General features: G+C 44.6%; 1 pseudogene; it reads left to right on the plus strand.

Annotated features, from left to right (window-relative positions):
• The first annotated feature begins 22,633 nt into the window (after positions 1 to 22,633).
• On the plus strand, positions 22,634 to 23,206 carry LOC118675739 (annotated as a pseudogene).
• Positions 23,207 to 24,658: the final 1,452 nt, after the last annotated feature.

The following is a 24,658-nucleotide window of genomic DNA, read 5'->3' on the forward strand; positions in this document are numbered from 1 at the left end:
GGGTTAGGGCCTGGGTTGGATCCTCCAGTCCTCACAACAAGCTGGAAGGTGAGTTTAATCCTCTCCCTTGTGCAGAAGAGGAAGTAGGGTTCTGAGAGTGCAGCCACCTGGCTAGTCAGAGGCTGGGCCTGCCCTCTTCCTGCTCCCCTGCCACCCATCCTCTGACATCACCTGTTGTCTGGTCTTCCTGGAGCTGATGTACCCAGAGTATGGTACCCAAATAGCAGACGATGGATGGATGGATGGATGGATGGATGGACAGGGGTTGGGGGCAGCAAGGACAGCAAGTCTGTACTTTTCTTTACCTGCGGGTGTCCATGGAGGGCCTTATGCCGTCCAGCGGGAGACCCAGACACGTGGCTTCTCGCTGTCAGACAGCAGGCTCTGGCACTCCCTTGCTGAGTAGCCCTGCCGTCCACTCGGAGGCCAGAGACCACGTTTATAAATTCTCAGGTAACAGGTAGACTTACCAGACACCTGCTGCATCCCCATTATTTGTATCAGGCTGGTCCCACACTCGGACATTTAACAGCAATACACTCACTCAGAAGGACGCCAGCCATAGCCATGGCGCTGGGGCAGAGTCCTGGAGGCCCCATCAACCAGGCATCAGCTTTAGATGGGAGGGTGGGAAGGGAGCCTTGGGGAGATGCTGGGCTTCTGGGGAGGGGCTCTCCAGGGCCCAGGCAGCACGTGTGCAGGAGGAGGATTGGAATACTTCCACAACTGTGTCCTGACATAGATCTGAGCAGAGTCCCAGGAAGAAAGGATTATTCTCATTCCCAGGGAACTTGCAACCCAGCTGGAGAGACAGGCGGCAGGTTCACAGCTAGGGGGAATCAGCACATGGGTCTCAGCTGGCCGGTCCATTTGTGTGTCCACTGCAGGCTGCCACCTGCCAGGCGCTGGAGAAGGAATGAATGACCTGCCCCTAGGCGTGCACGAATTGCAAGGAGAGCAAGGCCCCTGGACAGATAACCACAGTGCAGTCGTGTGTTTGGGTGATGTGCTGAGTTTGAGATCATGTTAGAGCATTTCCAGGGCTACCCAGAGACCCAGAGGCCCAGAGCCTCACGGAATCACCTGTTCGAATTCCCTGTGCTTTGGATGAGGAGCCCGGCGTCCACAGAGAAGTTACACACTCCAGGGTGGAGGACGAAGGGCAGAACCAGACCTCCTGCTCCCCTCCCAGCCCCCTCGGCCTCTCACTCACATACCCCATTCCTGCTGTTGTCCTGGAAGCCTGGACTTCAAGGAGGTGGAGAATCTGCCAGGGGTTGACGTGTTCACAGCTTGACAAAGGGGCAGGTCACAAAACTATGAAAAGCCCAGGCAGAGCTTCAAGAACTCAAAAGCTGACCTGAGGGGCCACCAGTGTGGGGGCCCTCCCCCCCCCCCCCCCCCCCCCCGTTTCCAGTGGGCCCAAGGGGGTCCCCGTGGTATCAAATTACGTTCAGTCTATTTGCTTAAGAACATAACACTGAGTGTTGTGTTTTTAGGAAGCTTTACATATAAATTAGTAAAGAGGTTTCTTCAAGTGTGACTTTGGGACGGTCTTTCGGTCTTGCGTGGCTACCACATTCCTGTCCCGGAAGCAAGGTCCGACCAGGGAGTTCCCAGACACGGTGGCGCTCTCCTGCGGGAAGTCACACAGGAGCCCTCCTACCGGATCCAGAGGCCCAGTTGCCGTGCAGATAAATCACTGACTTACCCACGTACGGCATGGCCTTCCCTGCGGCAAGGTGGGTGCAGATTTGGAGGAAAATTCACTTTGGATGTAAGTGTCTTTGTGATTGTCCCACGTTCCTGGGACATAAGACGCTCAGGCCCCTTGAAAGCAGGGAGCCAGGAACCGAGGGCCAGGTTCCCCAAACAGCCGGAGGCCCCGTCTCGCCCCCAGCGGTTCCCCCACTTGCCAAGAGGCCTCCGGTGCTGGCAACCCCCTGCCCTGGCTGCTGGGGGAGTCCCAGGCTTCTCCAGAGACATCTGCTTGGAATCCTGACCTTTGACCTGTCTGGGCTGGCTCAGGCCTGAGAGGAAAGTAAATAAATATAAATCTGTTTGATCACAGGCAGAATGTTTTTCAACAGGGAGCTTCCTGAGGAAGAACAGCGAACGGGGTTTGGAATGAGGGCGCTGCCAGCCTCGGCCTGTCCATGCCTTTGCTTGTCGTGGTTATGTTGGCAGCGGTGAGAATGCCACCAGGTGTTAGATGAGCGGGGTCAGACCGGACCTAGGTTCAGCAGCCGCGGTACTTGAGTTCTGGCTAAGCAAGAATTCAGAGCCAAGATTCAGACTATAAGAGAAAGTTTGTTTGGAAAGTCACTGGTAGAAGAAGTAACCCATAGAAAAAATGGGCTCAGGAAACAAGTTACCAAAGGCCAAAAAAAAAAAAAAAAAAAAAAAAAAAAGGCCCTTGGGGCTTAGGAGAAAGGGAGGCAAGGAAAATGCACCTGGAAGGGGGTGGGAGGAGGAGGGAGGGGGGGAGAAGGGGGGGACAGGACAGGAAAGGCTCAGGGCAGGTGTGCTCTGGGAGGGAGAGGATGCTAGGTCCTCTCTTCTAAGGGCCTTTAAGGGTGGAGATTTTAGGGGAGGTCCCAGGGGGAGGATCTCAACAGAATATTCATTATTCCCTCCCCGTCCATGTGTCCTTTCTGCACTGATTGGTCCGTGCCAGGGCAAGGTGGTCATCAGTTCTCGTGGCTGATCCTGAGGTCAGCTGTGGTGGTTCTGCTGATTTTGGGGGCCTGGAGCTGAAACACGGCTGAGACCTATATGTATTTGATTTCAGTCAGAACCTCCTTGTCCTGGGAGCTTAATGCTTAAAAGCTATTCTCGGGCCCCCTTGTTTGTTCCCCCTCTAAGGGGGTCTAAGCTACATGACTGGCGACATAGAGTACTAGGGGAGGAAAGGTCAGGCAGGGGAGGGTCCGAGTGAATGACCATCAATATGAAAAGTCAATAGGTCTGCCCCAGCCGGTTTGCTCAGTGGATAGAGTGTCAGCCTGCGGACTAAAGGGTCCCTGGTTTGATTTCAGTCAAGGGCACGTGCTGGGTTGTGGGCTCGATCCCCTAGGCCCAGTGGTCGGCAAACTGCGGCTCGCGAGCCACATGTGGCTCTTTGGCCCCTTGAGTGTGGCTCTTCCACAAAAGACCACGTGCGGGCATGCACGTACAGTGTGATTGAAACTTCGTGGCCCATACACAGAAGTCGGTATTTTGTGGAAGAGCCACACTCAAGGAGCCAAAGAGCCGCATGTGGCTCTTGAGCCGCAGTTTGCCGACCACTGCCCTAGGGGGTATGCAGGATCAATGATTCTCTCTCATCATGGATGTTTCTATCTATCGCTCTCCCTCTCCCTTCCTTTCTGAAATCAATAAAAAAATAAATTAAAATTTAAAAAGTCAATGAGTCTAAACCAGGTGACCAGTGATATGCCAGGGGAGAAAAGGTTACCCTGGGGTGAGGTCCTTGTTTTTTGTTTTGCCCCTTGTTAGGCACCTGGGGCTTTCTTCCCTGGTGACCTTCTGTACCTGGCCCGTCGTCCTTGCTCTGCTCATGTCTGTCTAGTTGCCACCATTAGTGCTGCTGTGCCCTGCCAGAGCCTTGCTGGGAGTAGCATCATGGCCATGGGGGTCCCCAGCACTGCATGGTGGAGCCCTGTCCTTCCCTGCCAGGTCCCTCCAAGGGTCACCACCCCCTGGACCAGCAGGCAGCTGATGGGCCTGGCTGGGCTCCCTGTGGCTTCCCAAGTGGAGGAGGAAATGGGTCTTTGACATTGAAGTCCAGTCTTCCTCAGGGCGGTAGAGGCAGTGCTAGGGCGGGGGTGGGGGGTGGGGGTAGTGGTAGAGTGGGGAAGCCAAACTCAGGTGTTCCCTGTAGGGGTGTCGTTTGACTTTCAGGATCCTGCACGTACTTTCTGGTTCTGGTCTTTGGAGTCACTTGCTCAGGGCACCTGTCGCTTCCCCTTGTCTATCTGTCCTTGTCTGGCTCTGGCCAGAATCCTCGTGTGAACTTCAGATTCAGAAGAACTGTCGGGATCCCAGAGATACTTTCCTGGAGCTCAAGGAAGTCCAGTGGCCTGTGGACAAAAGCCAGTTTGCTAATCAGCTAGTGAAAAGCTATGGGTCTCTGTCATGCTCACCTGGTGTTTACGCTGGAGCTTCCAAGGGCTCCTTGAACTCCCTGCCTAGAAAACGAACTCCACACTTATCTTCTTCCCTTTCCCTTTTGCTGGGTGTCCAACTCAGTTGTTCCTCGTCCCCCCCAATTCTCTTAACATTTTAAATCAGAATCCAGACAATAATCTGATGTCCCCAAAATGTCCTTTGTAATGAACCCAATTTCACTTGATTTAGTTTAATTTATCTCCTCCCTCCCTCCCTCCCTCCCTCCCTCCCTCCCCCCCTCCCTCTCTTCCTTCCTTCCCAGACACCCCTGAAGTGCTGGGCACCATACTGGAGCTAGTGCCATGGAGGTGAAGGAGAGGAGGACCCAGCTGTGCCTGCAGGGACTGTGGCATAGGCCACTAGCACACACAAAGGGCAGAAAGAGCGCTGTGCTCTGGGCTGGAGAGGCAGCCCTCAGTGGGCCCCTCACTTGCTGCACACCCACACCTTGCCCCATTCACCCCAAATCTGGACAGTTTACAACAGAAAACATAGGTCACAAATAATGGTCCATGTAAACAGCAGAGGATCAGGAGGTGGGAAAATGAAATAAAATGGGCTCCACAGGCACCATATATTTTTAGAAAATGGGGCTCAGCTATGGCCGGTGTGGCTCAGTGGGTTGGAGTGTCATCTGCTGCACCAAAATGTTGTGGGTTCAATTCCCAGTCAAGGCACATACCCAGATTGCAGGTTTGATCCCCTGTTGAGGTGCATGCAGGAGGCAGAAAGTGGCATTCATTCATCCATGAGGCTTGATGGATAACTGAAGTGGGTCAGCCAGGAAGAATAGAGAATCAGAGCCCCACTTAAGGAGTCGGCCAGACCCTGAGCTGGTGCATCACATACATCTTCACGTGTAATCCTAGAACACCCCTGTGCACCAGGTACTCTGTGCATTCTCATTTTACAGAAGAATCAGGAATTATGTGGCTCACACACAGTCATACAGGTAGAGCCAGATTCAAAGCCAGGTCTGTCTGACCTCAGTGCCTCTGCTCATCAAGATTCCTGTTCCCACCAGCTGCGTTTTGATCCCGGCACCTTAGGTGTCATGCATGGGCCAGTTCCGGCCTTTGGGTGCCGTGATGTATATTTAGCGCCTCCAAAGCAAGATTAACTGTTACATGTTTTGTTGATTCTGGAAACTGATTGTCGCCAATTACCCGCCCGGCTTTATCTCAGGTTATTTGTTTAAATCCCAGTCCATGCTTGCCTTGCCCACAGAGTGTTCTGGAAAGGAAAGGAACTGGAAGTCAGGTGACTGAAGTTGTAACCCTGGGCTTGCAGGTGATCAGCAGTGTGACCTTGGAGAAGTCACTTTTCTCAGTTTCCATTTCCTCATTCGAAAATGAAGGAATCGCAGCAACTTCACTGCTAGGACTGGGCGAGAAGTACACGTGCATCAGGAAGCAGGTCCGAGCGTGTTCGTGGCAGCGCTGCGTGTGAACTGAAACCCTGAGGACCACCTGTGATGACCCACGGTAACCCCATGAGGTAGTCGGCCTCCAAGTCGGTCCTCAGTGATCCCTGCCTCCTGGCATTGCCCCAGGTGTGGTCCCTTCCTACACTGAACCAGGGTTGGTCTCTGTGCCCGATAGCCAATAGCACAAGGCAGAATAATGGCATGCCACCCTTGAGCTTAGCTTAGAGAAAGATAGCAGCTTCCATCTTGGGTTCTCTCTCTTCGTCATCACTGGGGAAGCCGCCTTGTGAGCAGGTGCCATAGAGAAGAACTGAGTCCTCTTGCCAACAGCCGTGTATGTGAGCCGCCTTAGATGCCAGTCTCTTAACACCAGTCAAGTCTTCAGGTGACAGCCAGCCCTGGCCACAGCCCAACTGAAACCTCATGAGAGACCCTGATCCAGAGCCACCAGGTAGACTGTTCCCAGGTCCCTGACCTCAGAAACTGCGATGATAAATGTTTCTTGTTTTAAGCTGCTAAATTGCAGCAGGGGGTGTGTGTGTGTGGGGGGGGAGGCTAATTTGTTACACAGCAATAAATAACTACTACACTCATACTATAGAATGTTATGCAGCAGTTAAAAAATGGAGATCTCTGTGTCTGACATGGAAAGATTTTTAAGACATGTTGTTATGAGAAAATCATAACTACAGAAAAACGCACAGAGCTGTATCTCTTTTATGTAAACCACCATGATCACTGCTATATATTTATATGTAGTAAATGAGCCATCATAGTATACCAACTCTCAACATTAGTTCATCTCTCAGTAAGGGGGTCAGAGAAGGGTGCAAAGGAGGACTTGCATTGTTTATTCAATATATTGCCATTTACCTTAGATTTTTACCATGATAATGTGTCCACGTACATATATATACAATTAAAATGTCTTTAAACAGAGGGGTTGGACTATATGAGTACTGAGATCTGTTTCAACTCTGTTGTTTTATAGTCCTATTAAAGTAGTCACAGAATGTAGATTAAAAGAACGAAATAACATTTGTCACCTCTTTGTTGGCAAAGATGGGGAAATGGTACTCTCACATCTGTTTCTGGGAGGATAAATTAAGAATCAATTGGGAAAGTTGGTTAGGATGAGAATAAGATACTGCAACTAAAACAAAGCATGCAGACTCCACACCCTTTGAGGTCGAGCACTTCTACTTCTAGATATTCATTCTTTTACATAGAAACATGCGACAGATGGTGTTGTGTTTAGTTACATAAATGCTATACTCTAAGGAGCTTTCTGTGACACCCCAAGGGCTGTGCGTGGCAGCAGGTGTTGCTAGAGAAACACTTTAACAGAGGCTAAATGTCCATAAATAAATAGTGTATTTTTATACCATGAATTATTAGGAAGCTACTGAAATGAATGAGCTAGACTTAAATCTTTAAGACACATCAAATGGAAAAACACATTGCAGAATGTTACATATAACATGGTACCATTTAGAAACATAAACACACAATACCATTTCATTTCCTAATGGTTCCATGAAAAATCAGAGGAAAAAGTCTGTAATGGTAGAAACCAGAGTTATAAGGGTGTGCATCTGTGTCTCTGGAGAAAAAGAAAAGCATATAATTGAGGGATAACAAAAAGGAATTTAACCTTTACCTGTAATGTTCTGATTTGATTAAATAGTTATAAAGCTCTAGCAAGCACTATGTAAAAATTGTATTTAAATATTCATGTGTCATTAAAAATTAATTTAGGCCTGGCTGGCATGGCTTAGTGGTTGAGCATCGACCTAGGAACCAGGAGGTCATGGTGTGATTCCCAGTCAGGGCACATGCCCAGGTTGCGGGCTTGATCCTCAGTAGGGGGGTATGCAGGAGGCAGCTGATCAATGATTCTCTCTCATCAATGATGTTTCTATTTCTTTCTCTCTCTCCCTTCCTCTCTGAAGTCAATAAAAATATATTTTAAAAAATTAATTTAGAGAAAATCTTTTGCCTTCACCAAGAACTTTGGCAGGACAAGTAGGAAGTCCAATATTTTAAGAGCCGTATCCATATCTCAACTCTGGCTGCTGCACAGCAGAGTCGCCTGGAGCCCTAGGAGAACATGATGCTGGTCCTCTTTGCATCCAGCACCTCTGATGTGATTGGTGTGTGGCTCTGGCCTTGGTGCCTTTCAAAGGCTTCCCACGTGATTCTGGTGGACAGGCAGGGCTGAGAAGCCCTGATATAGAATAGCAGGCACTGAAAAACTGGCACAGATGGTAGGACACTGAGGAGACATAGTGACGTGGGCACTGGTGTAAAGAAACAGGACATTAGGAAAATCCAAATGTAGTTCATAATTCAGTAACAGCGTGTCCCGACGTTAACCTCTTAGTTGTGATAAATGTCCCCTCGTTATGTAAGATGTGGGCCTGAGGGAAGCTGTGATGGGCATCGAGGAACTCTCTGTTCCACCTCTACAATCCTGTGCATCCAAAGCTACCGCAGAATTAAAAAGCACCATGTTCCTTAGTTAATTGTTATGGTTACACTTTAATTCTTGCTTAATTAAAAAATTGTTCAAGCCTTTTGTGGTTTTGAACGTGGTACTTTAAAATGTTGGGAATGGGGGTTTGCTAGACCTGGTGCTCATGAGGATTCTGGGTAAGAACAGAGGTCTAGCTAGACCCTCAGAATCTTCCCCTCCACCTGGGGCCCAGAACCCATCATACTGGGGAGGGCCATACCCTGTCCTTCCAGCAATAAAGAGATGCTCAACAAAACTCAGGTTCCTCAGACAACCTTTTCATCGCGTTTCATAGGGCAAGCAAGGAATCAAACTGTCCATGGAGCTCGCCGGTTTTTCCAGAATGAGTGGGTAGGGGAAGGAAGAAGTCCCAGAGCTTTGAGTGGGAGGAGTCTCAGTGCTCCTGGGCCTGATGTGCTCACTGCAGAGAGCAGAGGACAAAGGCCAGAGAGATGGGGAGGCCAGGCCAGCCCCGCAGGGAGTGAGGGTAAGGGCAGTGCTGGCCTTCAAATCCAGTTCTCTTGATCTGTAGCCCTAGGACCCTATTATTTCACCTTTGTCCCTGTACTTGACAAGCAGGTGACTGTGTCTGGGAAACTTGTCTCTAGGCTGGAGAGAGCCCAGAACTTAAATCGTGGCTCCTTGTAACTCCCTCTGTTCCTGCTGAGCAAAATTTCTCATTTTCTAACCCTTATAAGAAATGGGCTCTGTGAGAGGCTTCAATCTGCCAGCTGCCAGCACTTCACCGGACAAACTCATCCTGTTGAATTTATAAATTCTAGAACTACTTCAGCCGGGTGTGGAGCTCAATCCCCGCCTGGCGGCCTTGACGGATGAGGGTTTTGCTCGTGTTCCTGGAGGGCCGGGGCCTCTCCGCTGATGTGGTGTTCAGCTGAGATGAATGGGCCCTATCACTATGAAATTTCCCTGGAGTTTGTGCCACGCCTCTCCCCAGCCTGCCAGACCGCTCAGGCGCCTGAGGACCTGCCTGTCCAACCCTGAACATCTCTTCTAGGGTTGGTCTGGGTAAAAATGGCCTTGGGAAAAAGTAATTGCTTCTACAATCATTCACAATAAAGCGTTTCTCATTTGTCTTGCTTGAGGAGAGAAATAAAGGATTCTGGTTCGTGGCTCTGAGTGGAAATGCAATGGGGCGGTAGGAGCAGTAGTCCTCAGCCTGGTACTGCAGTAGAATCACCCAGTGCCCCCGCCCCATTTTGATGGAGTTGATGTCCAGTCATGGACATTTTTTATTTTATTTATTTTAAAAATATATATTTTTATTGATTTCAGAGAGGAAGGGAGAGGGAGAGAGAGAGAGAGAGAGACGCCAATGATGAGAGAGAATCATTGATCGGCTGCCTCCTGCACACCCTCCACTGGGGATAGAGCCCACAACCTGGGCATGCGCCCTTCACTGGAATTGAACCCGGGACCCTTCAGTCCATAGGCTGACACTCTATCTACTGAGCCAAATCAGCTAGGGTGGCCTGGACATTTTTTAAAGGGCCTCAGATGGCTTTAATGAACAGCTGGGCTTGAGAACTCCTGGATTGGAGGGAAAGGGGGAGAACATTGAGGTCAGTGGGTGGGATTCATTATGTTTGCTAAGACAAACAGCTCTAGAGAGGAGAGTGACTTGCCCAAGGTATTGTCTATTGCTGGTAAATTAAATTCACATTTCAGCTGAGCAAAGATCTGTGGGCGACCGAGTCGGTGCTGGCTGTGGAAGGAAACTAGTTTGTCAGGGGCAGTCTCTCCCAGCCACTCACCCAATTGTTACAGGAAGCGAAAGAGAGGAAGGCCAAGTCCCAACCCAGAGCTCCTGTGAGAGCAGCTGATGGAGGCAGTGCTCACTCCCTCTATGGTCTCCTCCCCCCAATTCCTCCTGCATATGGCTGCAAACCTGAAGTGACTGTCTGCATATGCTGAGTGACTGGTCTCCTTTGAACAGCCTCTCCTTTGAGAGGCAGAATGGAGTACAGTAGTTGATCACATGGGCTCTGGAAGCAAACTGCCCAGGTTTAATTCCAGCTCTAGTGCTTCCTCGATGTGTGACCCAGGACAAATGACATAACCTCTCTGTGCATCAATTTCCTGGTCTGTAAAATGGGGGATAATGAGAGGATACACTCCACAGAACTGGGAGATTAAATGAAGTAGTGCCTGCATAGAAAGTGCTTAATACAGAGCCTAGCAACTAATATGCACTCACTAAATGTTAACTATTGTTATTAAGCCTACAGGCTCAATACTCATGCCTCCTGGTTCAAAGGGAAGGGAAGTTTCTCTGCAAAACAGCTCTGTCCTACAGAGCATAAGCATCTTGAATACCTGAGTGGCACCCGTAGCACCGTTAGCTGCCTATCTCCCGTACCCTCTACAGCCTCCTCTCAGATGCACCTGGGCCTAACTCCATCTACAATCTGCACTCACCACCCCCTGTGCTTAGCTCTCACCTACACGCAGATTCCCCCTGTGCTGCTTCATCTCTGAGCCCTGGCCTTGCTGTGCCTACAGACTCACCTGCCACTACCTTGTGTTTGTGTGCCGGAAGCATGCTCTACTTAATCAAGGGCTGGTATGTCTGGGTTGAACTGACTTCAACAGGAAGGAGTTGGAGGCCTTGCAGGTTCCCTGTGCCTGCAACGGGAGGGGCATTGATGAGCTGGGGTGGTGGTGATTTACCCAGTGAGGGGACCTTCGATGAACAATCTGCAATGATTGGTGGGGGTGGCCTCTGAAAGGCTGCAAAGAAAACCACCGCAGAAGCAGGTGAGTGAGAACGTTTCTCCTGCCTCCTCTCTCTCAATGTGTCTACCTGGGGAAGCCGCCTTGTTGTGAGCAGGTGCCATAGAGAAGAACTGAGTCCTCTTGCCAACAGCCGTGTATGTGAGCCGCCTTAGATGCCAGTCTCTTAACACCAGTCAAGTCTTCAGGTGACAGCAGCCCTGGCCACAGCCCAACTGAAACCTCATGAGAGACCCTGATCCAGAGCCACCAGGTAGACTGTTCCCAGATCCCTGACCTCAGAAACTGCGATGATGTTTCTGGTTTTAAGCTGCTAAATTGGGGGAGGGGTGGTACTTTGTTCCACAGCAATAAATAACTACTACACTCATACTATAGAATGTTATGCAGCAGTTAAAAAATGGAGTAGAAAGAGATCTGTTTCAACCTGTTGTTTCATAGTTCTATTAAAATAGTCACAGAATATAAATTAAAAGAACGAAATAACATTTGTCACCTCTATGTTGGCAAAGATGGGGAAATGGTACTCTCATACCTGTTTCTGGGAGGATAAATTGAGAATCAATTGGGAAAGTTGGTTAGGATGAGAATAAGATACTGTCAACTAAAACAAAGCATGCAGACTCCACACCTCTGACGTCAAGATGGGGAGAAAGAGTGGAAGCTGTAAAGGGGAGAAGGTAGACGTTATGGGCTGAACTGTGTCCCCCCGAAATCCATATGTCAAAGCCACAACCCCCAGTACGTGAGAATGTGACTATGTTTGGAGATAGGACTTTCAAATAGGCAATTAAATTAAACCGAGGCTGTTAGGGTGAATCCTGACACAATGCGATGGGCGTCCTTATGAAAAGAGGACATTTAGAAGCACCGGACACCACGGTGCAGTGCACGGGGGAAAGGCTGCTTGAGGAAAAAGTGAGAAAGTGGCCCTCTGCAAGCCAATCCTGCTGACCCTTCACCTTTGACTTCCAGCCTCTAGAACTGAAAGTAAATTTCCTTTTTAAGCCACCTGGGGCATTGTGCTATAGCAGCCCCAGCAAATTCACCTACTTTCCCAGCTGGATGCTTTCCGAGAGCCCTGTCATTTAATTACCTGCAATCTCTTCTGTGTCCCCACAAAGAATTATTTTAAATTGTCTTAAGCCCTCAGAAAAGTCCCAAAATGGAGAGCCAACTGCTGGGATTGGGGGTGCTGGATTCTGAGGTGCACAGCCAGCCGTCTCCCAGGACACAGTGAGGATGGGGAGGTGGATGCTTCTCTGAGGTGTGGCTCAGCCTGCCCTCTTGCTTCCTGGCTGTTCTGCTGAGCTGCTCCCCAGATTAAGCAACAGTATATTTCACAGCCAAGAGTGGGCAGGAGGGGACCTGGCCAGGTTGCCAGCAGGGCCCACTTTCCCTCAATGAATGAAGAAAGGGTCAGTCCAGCCTCTGAAATTCTGCATTCCTGTCAGCTGTGAGCTCAGGACAGCTTGACCCAGAGCCTGCTGCATGCTGATCCATGTGTTAGGCACAAGCTGGCTATGAGCTTGCCACGAGAGCTAACCCAACCTACATTTTCAGTCCCTTTTCTTCTCCACATCCCAACCAATGCACCTGTGTACCTGTGTTAGTCAAGTGACAGAAAACCAAATCTACACAAATAGGGTGGTGTTTATGAACTTATCTAACTAGAAAGTTCTAAAGGGTGCAAGTGGCTTAAGGCTTGGCTTCAAGGGTTCAAGTGCAATATCAGTAATATGGCTCCTTATCCTCTCTCCCCATCTCCTCTCACCTTGTATCCTCATACCCTCTTTGTTTACTTCATTTTCAGACAGACTTTCCTTGTATCATGGCGAAGTGGTTCCAGCAGCTCTGGACTGAACGAGCCCAAGAAGATTTCGACAAACTCTGATTGGCTCTTCTTAAGTCATGTGCTCAGTTCTAAATGGATCACTGTTACCCTAAAGAGTGTATTTGGATTGGCCAGGCCTGGATCATGTGCACACTCTTGTTGTTGGGGAAAGGAGTTATCCATGGGGAATGGGCTCCAGTTTTTAAGGAAGTGTTCTGTGAGCAGAAGAAAAGAGGAGAAAGGCTTGAGGGCAAAGAAGCTTTATAGCTGGCACAGTCTGTTCCAGAGCTAAATAGAACAGAATTGTTGCTATTCCCAGACCAGTCTTTACATTTTCCTACCACCTTGACTCAGGCCCTCCTCCTGCCTGACCTGTAACAGAAGCCAACCCAAAATATGACTGCCGTCCACAAAGACAAGCTCAGGGGCCAGAAGCAGAACTACTGTATTTTACCTTGATGCAATACAAATAAAAATTGGTAAAACGAGAAAGCAAAAATCCCTATTATTTAAAGTTTTAAAAACAAACAAAACCAAATTTTTGTTCTTCTGGTTTCTGGTCCTGCATATACGGAGCTTGGAAGTTGCCACTCCATCCCAACAACAAGGATAAGGCTGAGCAAACTGAACCATCAGCAGTTCTTAGACCTGTCAGAGAAGGGACGTCACAGGGCAAACTCTGTCCCAAACGTGGAGAGACAGCCGGATACAGAGAATCACAACTTACCAGAGCAAAATCCACACACAGAGTCCTCCATGGGAATCAGTACCAGGAAGAAAAATCTGAACCAGTGCCAGGGTAGGAAAATCTATTTCAGCAAATCGATGAACGGCTGAAGGCTCACAGTGTACAAGTCTGTGAGTGAGAAAATTTCACTCTGTGAAAGGCACTGTTTAGACAATAAGGAGACAAGCCTTAGACTGGGGAAATATTTACAAAAAAATACAGCTGATAAAGAACTGCTATTAAACACAAAGAATTCTAATTCAATGATGAGAAAACAAACTACCTGATTAAAAAATGAGCAAAAAGATCCAAATAGACATCTCACTAAAAAAGACAGACGGATGGGAAATAAGCATATAAAAGATGCTCCACATCATATGCCATTAGGGAAACGCAAATTAAAACAACAATAAGACGCTACTACACACCCATGAGAATGGCCAAACTCCAGAGTGCTGACACCACCATATGCTGGTAGGATATGGAGTAACAGGAGCTCTCATTCTGCTGGTGGGAATGCAAACTGGCACAGCCACTTCAGAAGACAGCTTGGCTTTTTTTTTTTATTTTTATTTTTTTACAAAAGTAACATACTCTTACCAGCACCACACTCCCTGGTATTTACCCAAACAAGTTGAAGTCATACATCTACAGTTAAGGACTGAACGTTTGTGTCCCCTCAAACATCCGTATATTGAAGCCCTAATCCCCCATGTGATGCTATTTAGAGAGGGGGCCTTTGGGAGATAATATGTTTTAGATGTGGCCATAATGTTGGGGTCCTCCTGATGGGGCTTAGTGCCCTTATAAGAAGAGGCCACGCCCTCCGGCCCCTCTGCCCCACACCATGTGAGGATTCAGCAAGAAGGTGGCTGTCGACAGCCTGGAAGAGGGCTCGTGCCAGAATTCGGCACTTTCATTCCAGCTTCTAATGAACTGTAAGAAATCAATGTCTTGTTTAAACCACCCAGACTGTGGTATTTTGTTACAGCGGTCCAAGATGACAGAAACGTCCACACATCTGCAAATCAGTGTTTATAGCAGCTTTATTCATAATTGCCCAAACTTGGAAGCAACCAAGATGTCCTTCTGTAGGTGAATGGATAAATAAACTGGTGCATCTGCGCAATAGAATATTACTCGGTGCTAAAAAAGCAATATACTACCATGTCATGAAAAGACACAGGTGAGTCTTAAATGCGTGTTGTTCAGTGGAAGAAACCAATTTAAAATGGCTACACACTGTATGATTCCAACTATATGACATTCTGGAAAGATAGTAAAAAGATTAGTGGTTGATTTGATTGACTAATGGTTCATCCCTTTCCCCCAAAAGCAACAATCCTCAATTTATTAATTTTATCATTTTTCAAATCTAAATATCAATCTTGAACATATTTGTTTATTTATTAATTTCTTGATAAGAAGGTAATATCCTCAAGTATAGAGAAAGTGGAGAGGATATTATGATATTACCTTGCTCCACTCTATGGAAGTCATTTTGAAAATATGAATGAAACAGATTCTTTTATAGGAGAATATAATTTCCCAAACTTATCCCCAAAGTAGATGAAACATGTAAGCAGAAAAATTCACAAAGAACAAAGAGAGAAAATATTGTCAAACAGCTACCAAAAATATGAGGAGAGTAAGATGGTTTTACAGAAGAATTCTATGAAAATCTAAACAGATTGATAATAATTATGCTAGTTGTTATTCCAGAGAATAGAAGAATTCTTTTTATGACACATAATACTGTCATCAAAATCCAAAAAGCATGAAAAAAAGCTTCAAACCAATTATGCTTATGAATATCAATATGAAGAAATCCCACATGAAATATTAGCCCCCCCAAACACACACGCGCACACACACACAAGACCCACTACAGCAGCACCTTACAGGCACTTCAAATGAGTGATAAAAACACAAATTATTTAATAAATAGAGTTAGTACAAATGCCAGCTGTCTGGAAAAAATTAAGTTGGATTCAAACTTCATATCTTATATCAAAATAAATTCCAAATGGATCACATATTTAAATATATTTAATTGGATTGTTTTTTTGTTGTTTTTTTTGCTATTAAGTTGTGTGAGTTCTTTGTATATTTTGGATATTAAACCTTATCAGAAATATAATATGCAAATATTTTCTCCCATTCGGTATGTTGCCTTTTCATTTTATTGATTGTTTCTTTTGCTGTGCAGAAGATTTTTTCATTTGATGTAGTGCCTCTTACTAACTTTTGCTTTTCTTGTTTATTCTTTTGGTGGCATATCCAAAAAATTATTGCCAAGACCAATCAATGCCAAAGGACATTTTCTCTATTTTTCTTCTAGGAGTTTTATGGTTTCAATTCTTATGTTTACGTCTTCAATCCATTTTAAATTAATTTTTGTAATCCAGGAGTTCAGTTTAATTCTCCTGCATGTGGTGATCCTGTTTATCCAATACCATTTATTGAAGAGACTTTTCTTTCCCAATTGAGTGTGCTTTGCTTCCTTGTCAAATATTAGTTGACTGCACATGCGAGGGTTTATCCCTGGGCTTTGCATTCTTTTCCATTGGTCCCTGTGTCTATTTTGATGCCAATACTACACTGTTTTGATAAACTTTGTAGTCTAGTTTGAAATCAGGAAGTGTGATGTCTCCAGCTTTGTTCTTCTTTGTCAGGATTATTTTGGCTATTTGAGGGTCTTTGTGATTCCATGCAAATTTTAAGATTTTTTTTTCTATTTCTGTGGAAAATGCTGTTGGAATTTTGATAGGTACTCCATTGAATCTAGAGATGGTTTTAGGTAGTATGGATACTTTAGCAATATTAATTCTTCCAATCTATGAACATGAAATATTTTTCCATTTGTTTGTGTCTTCAAAATTCTTTCATTAAAGTCTTGTAGTTTTCATCATACAGATCTTTCACTTCTTTGGTCAAATTTATTCCTAAGTATTTTATTGTTTTTGATGCTACTGTACATGGAATTGTTTTCTTATTTTTTTAGATGTTTCATTGTTAGTGTACAGCAATGCAACTGGTTTCTGTATGTTGATTTTGTATCCTGACATTTTACTGAATTTATTGATTAGTTCCAACAGTTTTTTGGTGGCACCTTTAGGATTTTCCAAATATGGAATCATATTACCTGCAAACAAAGACAATTTTACTTCTTCCTTTCTGAATTGGATGCTTTTGTAAGTATTCATATTAAAATGGGTCATATGGTTTGGTTCTAAGCTTTTTCACAGCGAGGGTAAAAAGTGAAACATGGACCACATATAAAATATAAAAGATGCAAACATATTTTCGTAGGAGAGATGGTACTTTTGCTGGCACTAAATTATAAAATTATTTTTTCACCTAGAGTTTACATAAGGAAATAAGGACATTTAATAGACTAATTCTCCCATAAAAATTCTATAGTGCATGAAGAAAATCAGTTCTGGCTGTTTCTTCAGTGCTTGAGGTTTCCAGCAAGAGGGAAGCTCAGGATTCCAGTCAAAGATGGAGGCGCGGGAGGCTCCAGAAGTCACCTCCATGGTGCACCAAGTCTACAGCTACACGTGGAACAATTCCTTCTGACAGAAATCCAGCAACTATCTGAGCAACCCCTACGCATCTGTGAATGGGAAAAATGCCCACACCGAAACGGGTAGGGAAGGCTGAGATACACCATGGAGCCTACCTCCGGCACAGTCAGGAAAAGGTTTCTCTTGGGACAAGAAGAGAGACACTTCTTCGTTGCGCACAAGAGGAAGGAAAGGATGAGCAATGAGAGAGAGAGTTGGGAGGGAGGAGGAATAATAGCTTTTGTCTACATTTCTGCAGGTGGAAATAAGGATGCTCGGCCAGAGGTGGGAAGAGGGGTGGGACAGAATTGGAGACAAAGGGGACAGGTTTGGGGAACTCCCAAGAGGTGATCAGGGAGGGGAGGAGCCTGCTACAACAGCTCAGCATGAATTTGTAGAAAACTGGGTTTTTGAAAAGCTGTGACCTTCCCTGGGAAATCTCTGCCTCCTCATAGCAGGGAACGGATGGTCCTAATTAGCCTTCCTTAAGGAAAGGCAAGTGCCGGTCACTGAGACCATTGAAGTATAACCGATTGGTAAGGATGTTGTGAACGAGATCCCTGCGTGAATGGACTAAATAACCTTTAAGAGCTCTTCCAACCTGGAGATTTTATGATGCTATCATTCTATATATTGTAAGAAACTTAACAAAATCAAATTACTTCCAGCCTGTGCACGTTCTAGTGGCCTGCTTTTCAGCTTCTCTAAAGGAACGGAATGGAAAGTGCTGTGCACTCAGAATAGATTATGCGATTCTTGCACTCTCATTCCAGGTCAGTTCTCCTAAGTGTCAGGTAATTATGATGATGGTACAGCAGCTGCACCTGCGTGCTGACTGGTAAGTTAGTGCAGCATTCATCTCTCTTGAGCAGGCCTGGAATGGCTGGAACAAAGTACCCTTTTGACGCATATTCTTTTTATTTGCTGGTGGCTTAGGAAATTTCTGTTCCTCAACTCAGCATTTCCCCTGCTGACTCCTGGTTATGAAAGGTCTGTTCTCTTTAGAGAATTTTATTTCGTTCTTATGCTCTGGAAGCAGCTTTGCAAAGGAGGCAGCAGGTAAGAGAGGAGATGTTCTGTCTGGTTCCAGCTCCAAAAGGTACCACAAATCTTGGACGGATGACAGGACTCCCATGTGTCTGGGTACCCCATGTGTCTTGGAATAATGTAGAGAGAAAAAAAAGACTGTTCTGATATTATGGTGCTTGCTTCATATTGGGATGGAGCTATATATTCCCATGACTAAATCAAAGGGTAATCTTTGAACAAGGCTCATTATGTAAGTGACAGAACCATCGACCATTGTGCAACTCCATTCTAGTTTTATTGATACCCCAAACACTTCCATCACCAGAAAATGCCTCTCAGTGACCAGCAGCAGATGCATTTTCAGGAGAAATGTGGGACATCAACTTGTCAATGTGACCCTCAGCCATGCCAGTCTGGAGATGCTTGTCCCAGGAAGTCTCCTTCTATCTCCTAGTCATCTTGCAGCATCTTGTGACAAAAATCATCTGCCCAAGGCAACAAAATATTTCCACATGGAGTGAAACTTTGTGCCACTCTTTGGCACCAGAAATATTGCTTGATTCTTCCCTCAAGTTCATAATCAGTAGATCACGGGAATATAAACATAAGTCCTACATGTCAGAGAAGAAGTAGAGGGAAAATGTTCTAAGATCGAAGAAGTGCAGACAATTAACTGATTTGTAGACATTTAACTGATGTTTATAAATAGTTTCATCTTGCCTAATTATAAAAACAAAAGGGCAGAAGTACTAATCAAACCTCAATCATTACTATACCACCCAAAGCAATCTACGGGTTCAACACAATTCCTGTCAAGATACTAGTGGTGTGCCTTAGCCGGTTTGGCTCGGTGGATAGAGTGTGGACCTGCGGATTGAAGGGTGCTGGGTTCAATTCTGGTCAAGGGCATGCATCTCAGTTTCAGGCTCAATCCCTGGTCCTGGTCAGTGCGCATGCAGGAAGAAACCAATTGATGCATCTCTCTCACATCAATTTTTCTCTCTTTGTGTCTCTCCCCCTCCTTTCAACTCTCTTTAAAAATCAATGGAAATATATCCTCAGGTGAGGATTAACAACAACAAAAACAATACCAGTGGCATATGTCACATAACTAGAACAAATATTCCAAAAAATTATATGGAACCACAAAAGACCCCAAATAGCAACAGCGATCTTGAGAAAAAAGAACGAAGTTGGAGGAATCACACTACCTAATATCAAACTATACTACAAGGCCATAGTAAACAAAACAACATGGTGCTGGCATTAAAAGACATAGATCAATGGAACAGCATAGAGAGCCCAAAAATAAACCCATGCCTTTATATTGATTAATATTTAACAGGAGGCAAAAACATACAATAGGATAAAGATAGTCTACTCAATAAATGGTGTTGGGGAAATTGGACAGATACATGCAAAAAAAAAAAAAAATACAACTAGACCACCTTTTTATACCACACAAAAGAATAAACTCAAAATGGATTAAAGACTTACTTGTAAGACTCGAAACCATAAAAATCCTGAAAAACATAGGCAGTAAAATCTCGGACATTTCTCATAGCAATATTTTTTCTGATATATCTCCTCAGGCAAAGGAAACAAAAGAAAAAAATAAACAAATGGAACTACATCAAACTAAAAAGGTTTTGCCCAGCAAAGAAAACCATCAACAAAATGAAAAGATACCCCACTGAATAGAGAACATATTCACTGGTATGTCTGATAAGGGGTTAATATCCAAAATTTATAAAGAACCTATAAAACTCAAAACCAAAAACACACACAAAACAATCCAATTAAAAAATGGGCAAAGGACCCGAAAAGACACTTCTCCAAAGAGGATATATACAGGTGGCCAGTTGACATCTGAAAAGATGCTGGACTTCACTAATCATCAGAGAAATGCAATGAGATATCATCTCACACCTGTTAGATCGACTGTCATCAATAAATCAACAAACAACAAGGACTGGCAAGGATGTGGAGAAAGGGGAACCCTCTTGCCTGTTGGTGGGAATGCAGATTGATGCAGCCACTGTGGAAAGCAGTATGGAGACACCTCAAAAATTAAAAAATAGAACTGCCTTATGTCCCAGCCATTCCACTTCTGGGAATTTATCTGAAGAAACCCAAAACACTAATTCAAAAGAATATATGCACCCCTATGTTCACTGCAGTGTTATTTACAATAGCCAAGATTTGGAAACAAGCCCAAGTGTCTATCAGTAGATGAGTGGACAAAACAGCTATGGTACATTTACACAATGAAATACTACTTGACCGTAAAAAAGAAGAAAATTTCACCCTTTGCAATAGGATGGATGAACCTGGAGAGCATTATGCTAAGTAAAATAAGAATAAAAAAAAGTCAAATACCATATGACTTCATTCATATGTGGAATCTAATGACCAAACTGAACTAACAAGGAAAATAGAGACAGATAGATAGAGAACAGGCAGACAGCTCTGGGGCTGGGGTATGCAGGGGGTAGGTGGAGGGATTGAGCAAAAAAGAAAAGAAGAGAGAACTCATGGACATGGACAACAGTGTGGTGATTTCAAGAGTGAGGAGGGTGGGTGGAGGTGGATGACGGTATGGAGGGGATAAATTGTGATAAAAAAGTAAAATAAAATAAAGAATTAAGAATACCCCTCAGTTACTACCGCTTATATGGGGAGTCACAAAGAGTTATCCCTTTCTGTTTAGTCTCACCCCACCAGTGTAGCCTGAAGTATGTCAGTTAAAGTCTCTCAACCTCATAATTCACCTAAAAATATTGGGATTAAAATGACAATCTATTTATTGACACCATCTTAGCAGTTTCCAAAATGGATACCAGTGGTTTTGATTTTTAAAACCCCCATAATCTATGATTCTATAAGCAGAATAGAAGAACCATGTAGAAAAATGGAAAGAGCAAAGGATTGTACAGAATCCTAGCCTGAGTAGAAGTACTGCAACATCAATCAAATTTTAGCCCTTGAAGTCTTAGACTATCTGGAAAATCCGCCAACCAGCCTAAAATACCACGACTCTGGTAAGGAATGGTCACTCGTTTTACCAAGTGGGTACTGTGGTGTGAGGATGGAGAGTCAACAGTGTGGATATGAATCTCTGGGAAGCCCAGGGAGAAATGGGCTGTAGGAAAATGTTGGCTAAACATCAAATTTTCTGCCACAAGTACCTAAATAAAACATAACAAAAATCCTTGTAAATGAATAGCCAAGTGTACAGGCAGGAGAGGAAAATCACCAGGCACCAGAAATGAGGAGGGAACCGAAAGCCATAGTGGGAAGTGGATGAGCTGCTGGCTCCTGAACAGAGGTGGGGTAGTTGTGGGGTGATTGGTGTAGAGGAGGTGTGGTGGGCACGATGGTGGCGATCTCAGTAACCCAGGGGCTCGGGCTTTCATGCCCACATGGGAGCAAGATATGAGACCTTGGGCCGCATTAGGCAGGGAGTTAGAATGAGGACCCTGCTTAACGCTGGCATTCTCGGAGGCCGTAGCCTCAGGGAAAGCATAGATTAGGGGAAAACCTGTCCACTGGCTCAGCAAGAGAACAAGAAAGCATGTCTGTCTCTGCTTGGGCTTAGATTTAAAACTTCTCCCCTGAGAAATCAAAGCTCAGGGCCTGTGTCTCACATAGCTTCTGTTTGAATTTATAGTGCCCAGAAGTCTGGAAAACTCCCGAGCCAAAAACCTTAATAAAAAATGGGTTTTGATTTGCCTGGAGAAGTAAATACAGAAACACTCTGAGGGACTATTCCATTATCTAGGATGAAAGGGACTTCATGGAACGTATGAGACACACCAAAGATGCACAAGAGTCTGAAGACATAAGGACCAGACTTCCACGAAGTTGGGGTAATAGAAAGACAGGCAGATAAAGAGTGCGGTGTGTCCAAAAGTAATTTTAAAAAACATTGCCCACGTACAAGAGGACATGTGGACAAGGATATTTGTGGCAGTAGTATTTGTACCAAAAAGCTGGAAATAGCTCATGTCATTCTTTAGAGGACTAGGTAAGTAAACTGTGGTGTATCTACACCAAGGCAATGTAGAGGAAAAAAAAATGAAGCTTCCTATGTACTAATGGGAAAAGGTATTCAGGATATATTATTAATTGAATAAAGCCAGAAAGAAATCAATATAATTAGTTATCTTTTATTTAGGAAAGAGAGAGATAATAAGAATTAATATCTTTGAGTGCTTGCATTGACACGGAAAGAATATACAAAGATTAGTAACAATTATTGATTATAGCGATTAGAGCATGGGTATGTGGAAGGGGCATGAGTGGGAGTGAAACATATTTTTCTGTTATTTTGATTTTTAAACAATGTGAGTGTATTAGTTATTAAAATTACTAGGAATAGAGAATATTTGGATAATATAGTGAATGAGCTTGATCTAACGGGATATATATGAAGCATGCACCCAACATTTAGAGCCTGCATTTAAAAGATACTCCCTTGGTTATAGGGTGGAGAGAGTGAGGAGGCTGCATCTGGCTCTTGCTCTCACAGCCATCGCAGTACATTGAGCCCCATAGAGACAGCACTGGGGCCAGTGCGAGACGGACGGGCACTGAGGAAAAATAACTAAACATGGGCAAAGGAGATCCTAAGATGTGAGAGACAAAATGCCATATGCTTTCTTTGTGCAAACGTGCTGGGCAGAGCACAGGATGAAGCACCCAGAAGCTTCAGTCAACTTCGCAGAGTTTCTAAGTTCTCAGAGAGCTTGAAGACTATGTCTGCTAAAGAGAAAGGAAAATTTGAAGACATGGCAAAGACGGACAAGGCCCATTATGAAAGAGTAATGAAAACTTACATCCCTCGTAAAGGGGAAACATAAAAGATGTTCAATGCACCCAAGAGGCCGCCTTTGGCCTTTTTCTTGTTTTGTTCTGAGAATCGCCCCAAAATCAAAGGAGGGCATCCTGGCCTATCCATTGGTGATGCTGCAAGAAGCTGGGAGAGATGTGGAATAACACTGCTCTGCTGCAGGTGACAGGCCTGGTGAAAGGAAGGCTGCAAAGCTGAAGGAAAAATACAAAAAGGAGATTGCTGCGTACCAAGCTAAAGGAAAGCCTTATTGGCAAAAAGGGAGTCGTCACGGCTGAAAAAAGCAAGAAAAAGAAGGAAGAGGAGGAAGCTGATAATGATGATGAATGTTAGTTAGTTCTAGGTCAGTGGTTCTCAACCTTCCTAATGCCGCGACCCTTTAATACAGTTCCTCATGTTGTGGTGATCCCCAACCATAAAATTATTTTCGTTGCTATTTCATAACTGTAATGTTGCTACTGTTATGAATCGTAATGTAAATATCTGATATGCAGGATGTATTTTCATTGTTACAAATTGAACATAATTAAAGCATAGTGATTTATCACAAAAACAATATGTAATTATATATGTGTTTTCCGATGGTCTTAGGCGACCCCTGTGAAAGGGTCATTCGACACCCAAAGGGGTTGTGACCCACAGGTTGAGAACCGCTGTTCTAGTGCAATTTTTTCTTGTCTATAAAGCATTTAACCCCTCTGTACACAACTCACTCCTTTTAAAGAAAAAAATTGAAAATAGAGGCCCAGAATTTGTGCACAGGGAAGAGGGGCGGGGGTCCCTCAGCCCAGCCTGCACCCTCTCCAATCCGAGAGCCCTTGGAGGATGTTTGACTACTGGCAGTCGGACATACCTCTCGCAACCTGGAACCGCTGGCTCCTAACTGCTCGCCTGCCTGCCTGCCTGCCTGCCTGATCACCCCTAACCGCCTTTGCCTGCCGGCCTGATCACCCCCTAATTGCTCCCCTGCTGGCCTGATCGCCCCTAACCACCTCTGCCTCAGCCTCCGCCATCATGGCTTTGTCCAGAGGACGTCCGGAAGATGTCTGGTCTAATTAGCATATTACCCTTTTATTAGTATAGATTCTCTTAAAATATATATGAAACACTGGCAAAATTTAACTCTCTGTAGGTAATAAAATATCTAAAAACTCCTCTAAGATTTAATAGCTATAGTCCTCATTCTCAGACTACAATATAATAAAACTAAAAATTAATATATAATCAATACACCACTTTTATTTGGTTATTATAAATAATCCATGTATCAAGAAAGAATAATATTAAACTTATAAACATATTTAAAATTGAATAATAATTAATACTTTACATATTAAGCATGTAAGACACACCTGAAATGAAAATTAGAGGAAAATGGATAACCTTACACACACATACATAGAGTAGGTTGTATAGATCAATGGAATAGAATTGAGAGTCCAGAAATAGACACAACATTTACTGTTAATTAATTAATTTTCAACAAGGGTGCCAATGGGGAAAAACTAGTCTTTAATGAATGGTGTTAGGATAATGAATGGTGCTGGGACAACTGAATAGCCATATGCAAAAGAACAAAGTTGTACCTCCACCTCATGCCACACACAACAATGAACTCAAAATGGATCAAAGTTAGGAGAGCTAAAACTATTAATCTCTTAGAAGGAAATACAGTAACTTTTCTTGACCTTGAATTAAGCAATGATTTCTTAAATATGACACCAAAAGCACAAGCAACAAAGGAAAAATGCTGGACATCAACAAAATTAAGCTGCTTCAAACCAT

This window comes from Myotis myotis, unplaced genomic scaffold (genome assembly GCF_014108235.1).
Source record: "Myotis myotis isolate mMyoMyo1 unplaced genomic scaffold, mMyoMyo1.p scaffold_m19_p_2, whole genome shotgun sequence".
NCBI lineage: Eukaryota > Metazoa > Chordata > Mammalia > Chiroptera > Vespertilionidae > Myotis > Myotis myotis.